This window comes from Anoplophora glabripennis, unplaced genomic scaffold (genome assembly GCF_000390285.2).
Source record: "Anoplophora glabripennis isolate ALB-LARVAE unplaced genomic scaffold, Agla_2.0 scaffold75, whole genome shotgun sequence".
Classification (NCBI taxonomy): Eukaryota; Metazoa; Arthropoda; class Insecta; order Coleoptera; family Cerambycidae; genus Anoplophora; species Anoplophora glabripennis.
Genome location: NW_019416255.1, coordinates 1,016,113 through 1,026,680, shown reverse-complemented (window position 1 = coordinate 1,026,680; position 10,568 = coordinate 1,016,113).

The window sequence follows — 10,568 nt, the reverse complement described above, 5'->3', positions numbered from 1 at the left end:
AAATAATATTTTATTTATAGAATTTAAAAAAAGTTATCGTCCATACAAATTACTACGAAGCAAATATAGGGAATTTTTTCTGTTTACCAATACATAAAATTTTCGGAGTAACATTTTCCTAATTATTTTATGGTCAATAAAAAAAAATAATATCGTTGAGTGAATGATCCTCACTCAACGATAATATTGACTAAATATGACAAGTTATATGTGTTGTGATTTTAACGTAAAAAAGCTTTTGTAGAAATATGACTTTCAGTTGTAATCACATACAATTTTTAAGTACGCGACATTAAGAAAATATCATTAGGTGGTACAGAATATATTAATTTTTTAAGTAATTTCAGATTCTCTTGTACAAAAATCTTCCATAGCATGTTATTACATAGAGTTTAAAATTATCTACTCAATAACGAAAGCGACATCTTTACGGGTAGTATATGAGATATTTTGAAGTAAACTATAAAAATATTTATTTGAACAACCAATCTGTAATCTATTACTATTATCAATTATTTAAAACAAAGTATGTTATTAGGAACAAAGAAAGAAAACTCCATAATATGAAGTAACTGGGACTAAAATCTGGTCATTCAGGTGGTCATATTCTTATTATAATAAAAAATTTTTCGTAATAGGCAATTTTAAGATTTATTTGAAAATGTTAAGGGATAACAAATATTTCTAAATTGTACAATGCAGAATTCTACTTTCATATTGTAAGTGAATCAGTTGATACAACTCTATGACGCATCAGAGTTTCCAAGTAAGATGAAAACATTTCATGTTACCCTCATAATTTTTTCCAACATAAAATGGAAGCGCTTTATTTTTTTAGAAACAGAGTGTTGAAGTTCGAGAAAGAAAAAGATTTTTTAATTCCGAAAATATAGCAAAATTTAGTTCTGTTCAAATTTGGCGTGAATTTTTATTTTCATATTATCCACACTAGAATTTCGAATGCACTGTTTTCAAGATAACTTATAAAATCTTAAGCCATGTCTAGGTAATTATTGCTAAAAATGTCAACATGTCAAATTACTTATTAAATAAAAGTAAAAATTACTCATGTGACCACATTATCTATGAATGAAGTTAAGTAGTATTTACATTTCTTGCTTTCCTCAATTGCCTTTTCTAACTTGTCATATGTTAATTTTGAACAAATTGTAGGTACTTATATCGAAAACGAATCGTTTCCGTCACATATAGAAGCTTTTTTAATTTATGACGTGGAATGACACAAATTACTTTTAAGTTATTGCACGTATTTTTTTGAACAATTTGCTCTTAGAATAAAAAGCGTAGCTTTTACCGGACTACAGAAACAATTATTGAAGTTCATGTTCTTCTATTTGCTCTGGTCAAGGCTTTCAGGAGCCAAGGAAGGATACGGTGCGCGTAAATTAGTAGAAGGTGGCGCCAACTGCACCTGCTGAACTTGTTTATGCGCAATCGTTCTGCTATGGGAATACAGTAGACAACATAACGTAGGAAAGGGGCAAATGTATACTTTGAATAAGAAGGAATCCGATCGATTATTTCAAACACGATATTTTTGTACCTTTTATATAACCCACATAATAAATGTCTAGACATTGATTTGGAATATTGAATTTTTCAATATAACTGCATGACAAATAACAAGAAATCGTTTTTTTTTTTCATAATTCCATTATCCATCAAAGAGTTTGACAGTGATGTTCTAAATTAAATTTTCCTATGTCACCTTGAGGACGTACTCTAAATGATTTTGTATATTTGAACCATATCTACAGTAACTAATATCTTCCCCATAACACGTGTGTCCCTTATTATATTTTTAATTTTTATATTACCTGCAAGTTTAATAAATAGTGTTTCTTCAGAATACAGCGTACCTGCAAATCTCAAGATTTATTTTTAATGACATAAGTTTTTATAAAAAAGGTCGTTTGTAAATAAATTCTTACTTAGTAAAAGTTACCTTGGCAGAAAAAAATATATTTTGATAATACATTTTACACCAAATAACGCCTGTTGGTAACTATTACCAGTCACATCGTTCATCGATTAATATTTTTTTTTTTTTAGACAGTACATTTCCCGTTTCCCTTAAAATTAGATATTTCTTAACTGCCGTCCTCGTAGTAATGGAGGGTTATTTATTGTTATTTTATTAGTGATTAATAAAAAATACGTTTAATCCCTTGAAAAAGTGTAACTAGCTCTATTTCTTGCAGTAGTACTACAGTAAAAAATCGTAAAAAATAATCGTAATATACAGAGTGTCCGCGAAAAATTGGTAAATCTCGAAGCGATACTGGTGGCCAAAATAAGTCGATGAAGCCAAATATGCCTTATGCAAATGTTGCTGGTTTCAAAAATACAGGGTGTTCAATGTTTGAATTTTATTTTGAAATTTCTTAGTAATTTTGAAAACTGTCAGAGTATGAACGAATAAATTGACAGTATTATGTATATTGACGAATGACAAGTAAGAATTTTTAACTAATTTTAACGTTGCCTGTATAGAGCGTCAATAATGCCCTATTCATTTGATGCCTTTAGAATTACGGACATTACAAGAAACAATCCATTTCGTTTTAAAGCAACTTTTAATTCTTAAACCAATACGACTTGACAACTAATGTTTGAACCATATTATTTACAGTTTTCTAAAAAAATAACTTAAAGGGAAAGTAAAGCATAAACCGTTTAAAGAGAAAATAACAAACAAAACAGAAAAAAATTGAGAAATTTCAAAATAAATCCATACATTGAACGTCCTGACTCTTTTAACTTCAAAATTTGGCTCAATTGACTTATTTTGGCCACCAGTATCTCCAGCTTCGAGATTTTCCAACTTTTGGTAAACACCCTGTATATATAAACATATAGCATATGGAAAACTTCTTGAACCTTTTGTCTTCTAATTGGTATTATTTTTCTTAGGTATCAGGTTCTAGTTTGACCGCTGGTCAAAATGGTAAAGAAAACAGCAGCAATAATTTTTTATTAAAATTCTAACGTTTCGCTCCCGAAGTCAATACTAAAAACCTGAAAATATAAAGCAACTTAATGATTTACAATTTTAACATGCATTACATTATTATTTTTACGATAATTTTTTTGTTAATACATACCTAAGAGCAACCAATTCCATGTATAATATATAAAAACCAAAAATTTAAAACAACAACTGCATCAGGAGAACTTTTTTGTTTTTCATTTTTATTTTACATTTAATTTTAGGGTTGAACCTGATAATTTAAACGTCATGTGTGAAAACTATTAATTTAGGAACCACGATACAGATATGTAGAAGTACTGATATCGAGTGAGAGCAAATAACAACGATTCAAACAGATTGTACGAATGGTGGCAAATTTTTGTAGAGATAAAATAAAGGAATTGAATATCGGAGACATCTAGGAGATTTGTTGTAAACCAAAGAGAAACAAAAGAAGAAAACATAAATTTAAAAAAATTAAGTGTATCTATCAAAAATATATGAACCATATTATTAATTATTAGAATCAGTAGCATTTATTTATAATTAAATTGTGGTATATCTGACTTCAGTTTTTTATATCATTAACACTATTTTTATTTTTTTTTTAATACAAATCATTTCTTGAATCAGTCTTTTATTGTAATTAGGTTCTTTGACTAAAATTTTAGTTTGATTAAAATTAAAAGAATGTTTTTTTTCTTCATATCATTAAGAGCAGTAGAACAGTTTTTTGTATATTTGTGACCTTTTAATCTGTTTTCTAAATTTTGTGAAGTCATAGTCTATATATTGACTATTGCAATCATTATATGGAATAGAATATACAACATGAGAGTTTTTTAAAATAGGAGTTTTACTTTTTAAAGGTGTAAATAATTTATTTAATTGGTTGAAAGATTTATGAGCAACAGAAACTTTATACTTGGATAAGATAAATTTAATTTTTTCAGATAAACATTGTATATATGGTAGTGCAATATACTGAATGTCTATAGAATTTTGATCAGAACTTACATGTTTCTTTCTTGATTTATTATAAAATGTAAATATCCTTCGTTTAATAATTTTGTTTGTGAAATTAGAGGGATAATTGTTATTTCTTAATATATTTTTTATTTTATTAATGATTGTAAGCCGGTAATAAGAAAGCTAATTTCGTTATTATTTTCAATTTCAATGGTAAATTGTAATTTGGGATGAAAACTATTAAAAGTAATTAAAATATCATCATTAATTTTGTCTTCAGGAAGTGCGATATCTATATATACATGTGTGCTCATACCTGTATAAAAAACTAATGATATATTGGTTATAATTTTATCACTTTTCCATATATTTCCATCGGTTACTATCTACACTATCTGCACGAAACATTATGACCATTTTAGCGATATGCAACAGGTTTACTTACCTCTGTTAAAGTAAAAAAGTGATATATCATAAGACATGAAAAATCTCCATAAAAAAAAATTAACAAAAAAAGTCTGTTTAAGCTGTTCCTAACGACCCCTACGTTTTAGGTAAATAATATACTCATATTTACGTTTGGTTATTCCAAAAACTCTCTATTCCCAATTGTAACTAGAATAACTTAAAAAAGGACCTACTTATATAAACAAAAAAGGATTCTTTGAAGGCCCCTAACATTTTAGATAAGCATTTTGGTAATGAGTTTGTTGTCCGCTCGTTTTCGGTGTGAAGAAGTTTTTACAGCTAATTATGACTCACCCTGTATATTTATATTTTGCACATGTATTCACCTGGATTGTTAACACTGATTTATAAAATAAATTCCATTTTATTTCTCTTTATGTATCTTATTCCACAAATATGTGAATAGTATGGTGAAATGAAGTGTAAAGATATGTAAACATTATACAAAGCACATGCAATTTACAGATCTTTAATACATTTCGAATCGTTCTTTAATGGCAGGATTTAAAGTTCTTTGAATAAATACTCGCAAAACGTTTTATTTTTTATTTTTACATTGTGGTATCCGTTTTAAATGGACGAGGTTTAGAATTAATATATTATGTGTAATATATGTAGCTTCATTTGAAAGCTCAAGCTCATTTTATCTGTAAAACAAACACTTTATTTGATTGAAATCAAAAAATATATGTGTAATTAATTACGCACATATGTGAGGCTGCAAGTATTTTTCTTATTTTTTGTTTTAGATGTGCTTAATTTACTGTCGACGTTCCATTAAATATTTTCAATAATCCAGTACCGGTATTATTTATAGTTTAAAGAAAGATTTCTAACTCTGAAATTATATCGGAAGGTACTCTAGGATTTAGGTGCACCCTTCTATTGAAAAAAAAGCACTTAATTGTTTGAATGTCATGCAACCTTCAAAACTCTAGGAAAATTTATATTATTGAGTTAACTATGACCATATTATAATTAATTATTACATATTTTTTATGGTTTTCTCGTTGTGCTTAAACAACATATTTATTTTCAAACGTCAAAATAAATTTGCTCCACAATTTCTGTAGAATTTTGTTAAAAAGTAGTACAAAATGGTATTATAATATGCTAATAGATGATTAAGGGAGATCTTTTAATCCTAAGGGTGAAATTTGTTAAAAATAAGGAATTTAGAAGTTTAGTTTCTAAGCGCATTCACCATTTTTGCACTCATTTCATTGATATAATCAAAATTAATAATTATGATGGAAAGATAAAAAAATATAGATACCTACTATCACCTGTCACAGCTGTCAAATTACCTTGACAATTATTTAGTCTGCATCAACAAATGTTTAGTTGTATTTTGTTGGAGAAAAAAGTACTTAATCCCTGAGAGGTACTTTTTTAAATCAGAGAATATTACACAATTCCGAGTTTTTAGTAAATTTTTGTTTTATTTTTTTTACGTTAAATATGTAACAATATTCTAAAATCATTTTAGACAGATAGACAGAGAATTTAGAAGTTAATTGTTTTAAAATCGAAACCTGAACAGACTTTCACAACAGTTTAGAAAACAAATTATAATTCGACAATTTATTTGACATAAACAAAAGTTCAGATTAATATTCAGGGGATTTCCCCTAAAGAACTGATCCTCACTTAAACTTACAACGAGTATAATATGCCTTTTTCGTAGAGGACAAGCAAAATTTTCTGACAGAACAAAAAGGTTATTTTAGTTAAGACTAGCTTAAGTTCACTATTGGTGTCAAAAAAGTATTGAAAAAAATCCTAAATAAAGTACTATAGAATAAACAAAAAACATATAGTTAAAATATGATTAAAATAATAAAATTGTAACAAATTATTCGATAATTGTTATGTATAAATCGTTAATCAAGAATTCTTGTCGACTATAATAATATTCAACAGAAACTCCGTCAGTCTGTATTTAAAATTACCTGTATTGCAATTGTTTTTGGAAAAGCATTATAAAATTAATTACCTAGTAACAACAAACATGTCTAGTTTTCGTGAGTGTCAAAAACAAGGGTATTGATAAGAATCATTATTTCAAGCAAAGTGACAATGAATCTCATTTGTCATAGTATATTTTTCTACATTGTTCATCTGCGTGCAATATACATTGTAGAATGTACAGGCAGGATGTTAATATTCTGAATTCAGTGGCATTTTGTCTACATTTATCTCTATATTTAAAGCTGTCTATTGATCTTATTGCTCCTCTTTGTAGAGCAAGTGCATCTGCAGCTGACGTAAATCAGTCCCGTATCAAAATTGCATGTGATAATGCATTGGCTCCTATCAGTTCTGCATCTAATTCAGCTTGACAGGCCTTTCCTATTACCTCATCAATTATAGGACTGCGGTTAGTGAGGTTTGATTATCGGCAAATTGGATAGTTAAAACTGAATAACACAACAAGGCAAGTCGTCGACATAACTTAAGAACAGAACAAGGCCAAGACCTGACCCTTGTGGAACTCCTGCATTAACACAGAGATCTGTTAATATTGTAATGTTATAGATGACATATTGTTGCTTATTATATTATATTAGTATAAATATAAAAAATTTACACTGAGCTGTGAAATAATAAGTTCAGTCAGTGAATCAAACATTATCAAAAGCGTTGGCAAGATCAAGAAACTTCTCAAAACCTGTATTAGTCTCTAACATCAAAGTTGTTCCTATAGTCTAAAGTATGTACTAATTAGAATTAGACATATTTTCTCCTCTAAAGTGAGATCATCAAAACGGAAAAATTTTTGTTATTCACCTCATAGGTAATTTATCTGTCTAAACTTTATGTGGCCAATTTAAACCGTTTAAGGAACGAGGATTCTCCAATAAATTGAATGTATCGAACCATACCGGATAAGGCATTATTTTATAGATACACTAGAGAATTCAATACAATAATTGTAGACTGAAACGAGATACGAAAAAGTTTATATATACCTAAAAATAGCGAAATGGACTTAAATCTGGTTACGATCGATTAGACCAGACTTCCCATCTTCTAAGTTCACAAAAAGTTTTACCAAGGTTTACCATTAACATTTTTCGTGTAATTGACTGTAATAACTCTATTAGAACGTTTGTTATACCGAGTTTGATACTACTATTAATATAAAAAATATTATAAAAATAATTAAAAAAAATATATTCTAGTAATACAGATTTTCAATACCATTGTCGATACTGGCAAGTACCTTAGTTTAAAAAATAAACTGTTGCTTAAACCTAAATATTCTCATGATGGACTAGATTGGTTGTCTTCAAAAAATTGTAAGCCAACATAAGATTTCTATCAAATTTCGTTGATGGTTAATTAAGTTTTGGAAATTAAATCACCGTTACTTTTTCTTAAAGTGGCCAATGCTTCATAAACGTACAATTTAAGTATTATATTAGCTGTCCCTTACAGCAATTTTGAACCACTATGCCCCACGTTACATTTTCTTTTCGGCATCCACAACCTTTTGTTATTTTGCTCAAATTTTCATTCTTTCCATCTAAAAAATGTTAATACCAAAGTCAATATAATTAGAAGGTACTAACGGAATTATATTGCATAAATGAAAAAGTTTACTTTACACTTTACTTTCCTAATGAAGAATTCTTTCTTTGAAAGTTCCGTAATATCACTTACAAGTTCAGCTGCCAAAAGAAATTAATGTTAAAATTCACCTACGATATGTGCACAGTGTCTTCATCTGTTTTAATGTAGCTAAGTGTCACTTTTTCAGGTATTATTCACCGTTCGTGACTGCCCGACTCTCCCCTAGGTATTGTGGTACTTTAAAGAAATTGCATAATATATTTTTAAGTGTTTTGTTAATTTAAACCAGTTATTGTACTAGTATTTTGAGAAAGCTGTTTAATTATTTAGTTTAAATAATATCTCATATTAACTGCTTGGCTTTATGTATAATTCAAAAATCTGTATTTTACTCTACGGAATTAATGTCATTTATAGTAGTAGTAGCAGTAGTAGCAGTAGTAGCAGTAGTAGCACGAGTAGCAGTAGTAGCAGCGGTAGCAGCGGTAGTAGCGGTAGTAGCGGTAGTAGCGGTTTTGAGTTAATGATTTTTATGTACCTACGAGTAAAATTGCATGTGTTTATATGCTATTAAGCTATGCTCAACTAAAAAATATATTTTTATGCGCTTGACATACGTTTTAGTTCTGAAACCCAAGAAAATCTTTTTCAGAATTCAAAGTATTCAAAGTACTTTGTAGAGTAGTGTGTAGATCACTTATAAAAATTAATTTACAGTTTAGACAGCCTAAAATTTAAGCAGTGTTTGTACAACTGACCCTGTGCGTTTCAAAATAAATTACTCCTATGTTACGACTAAATATTATGCAACTGTAAATAGTCGCTGTGTCTCATTGGCGCCACATAGGTGCGGACTGGTTTCAAACTTCGTTTATTGAGAATGTTAACATGTATAATGGTTGCTAATTAATCAGTATTAATGACTTACAGCTTGCAACAGGATATTTGTAACGAAAGCATTATATCATTCAACCGTAAATACTGGCGAGAAACTACTAAAACAAAATAACAGTAAATTAAACAGTACTAAAGCAAAATTAATATATATCATGAACCAGTTGAGATACTATTACAAAAATCACTTCTGATAGTACTAAAATAGTTATACTATTAAGTATAACTGTGAGTTAATTGTTGTACCTAACTCTAAATTTATAAAGCCTTAGATATTTCTCACCTTTTTGAATTAATGTTTACAAAAATAAAATTTTAAAAATATATCATTTTTGTAGTATTTTGGGACCCTGAACACGATACTATTAATAAAAATTTAGGGTTAAAATTAGCCCAAACAAGCTCAAAACTGATCCACATTTGGGTGTTTTCACCAAAAAATTTCACATTTCTTCGAAATTTGTCGTAGTCTTGAATTGTGATTACATGACCATGTTCAGCGCAACGAATTCCTTTGGAAATAACATGTGGATCTCTTGAGTTTGGAGTTTTTTTTGTATTTGGCCGTGATATCTATTCTATATTCCATTGAATTCAATATAATCTTATATTAAGAAATGTTTGAAACAAATGAGAATAACTTAACAAATAATAAAACCTTGTACCTCAAAACGAATCGTTCATATCAGATTTCGTCTAATTTTTGGTCCAAGAGTCATCTGAACAATTTTGTTGATGGAATATTGCAACATCTACTACAACATTCGCATCTTATAAAATTTGCTGAAAATCAGCAGTACGCCTCGATAATGAGAGGTACCTCTTTATTATCAACAATAATTTACTTATTTGAATTACATTATTTTAAAAATACTTTAAACACTACTACTGCGAGTTTATAATTTATCCATTCTTCTGTTTGCAATCAACAAAATTTTTCACATAATTACTGTATTCATTTTTGCTTGAAGCAGAAAAGTGACATATTTCCTTATTTTTCACGAATGCAAAATTTAGCTTTCAAAGTTACCTGAATAAACTTCCACTTCATGAAATAATTAAATCTTATATTGAAGTGCCTGAAACACGGATGTAAATAGGCAAATTAAGCTGAAATATTGTTTGTTATCAAACAAAAGCAAGAAAGCAGTTCATTACTAGGGCACTTTGGATGCATTTGTTATAAAGTGAACTGTGCCGTAAAATTGATAGAATAGCTAGTCTAGTCAGAATATAAATTTTATAATAATTCATATTCTCTAGCCCGTTTCAATATTCAAATGTAGGATTGTAGAAGAAAGGAAAAAGCTAGCAATAAAGTTTCTATACTTGCCTCAATGCCAACCTAACACAACCGTAACAAATGCTAATATCAAAGTCATACTAACCTATAGTTAGGATTAGTGTCGTGAATAAATGCTTCATTGGTCGAAAAAAATACTTTCTCGTACTGTCAGCAGAAAGTTATTTTAAATTTGTCGTATAGGTTAAGTAACATTGTAGACTAATTGAAAATCATATAAACTACTCAACTTAACTTTTGTTGAGAATTTTAGTTTGTTTTTGTCCACTGAAAGTCGCTAGTGGCGGATAAGAGTTGGAACGTGTTGTATGCGCGCAGCTGTCGATAATTCAGACCTTTTAACGCAAAAAACTAATTCCTCTGTTG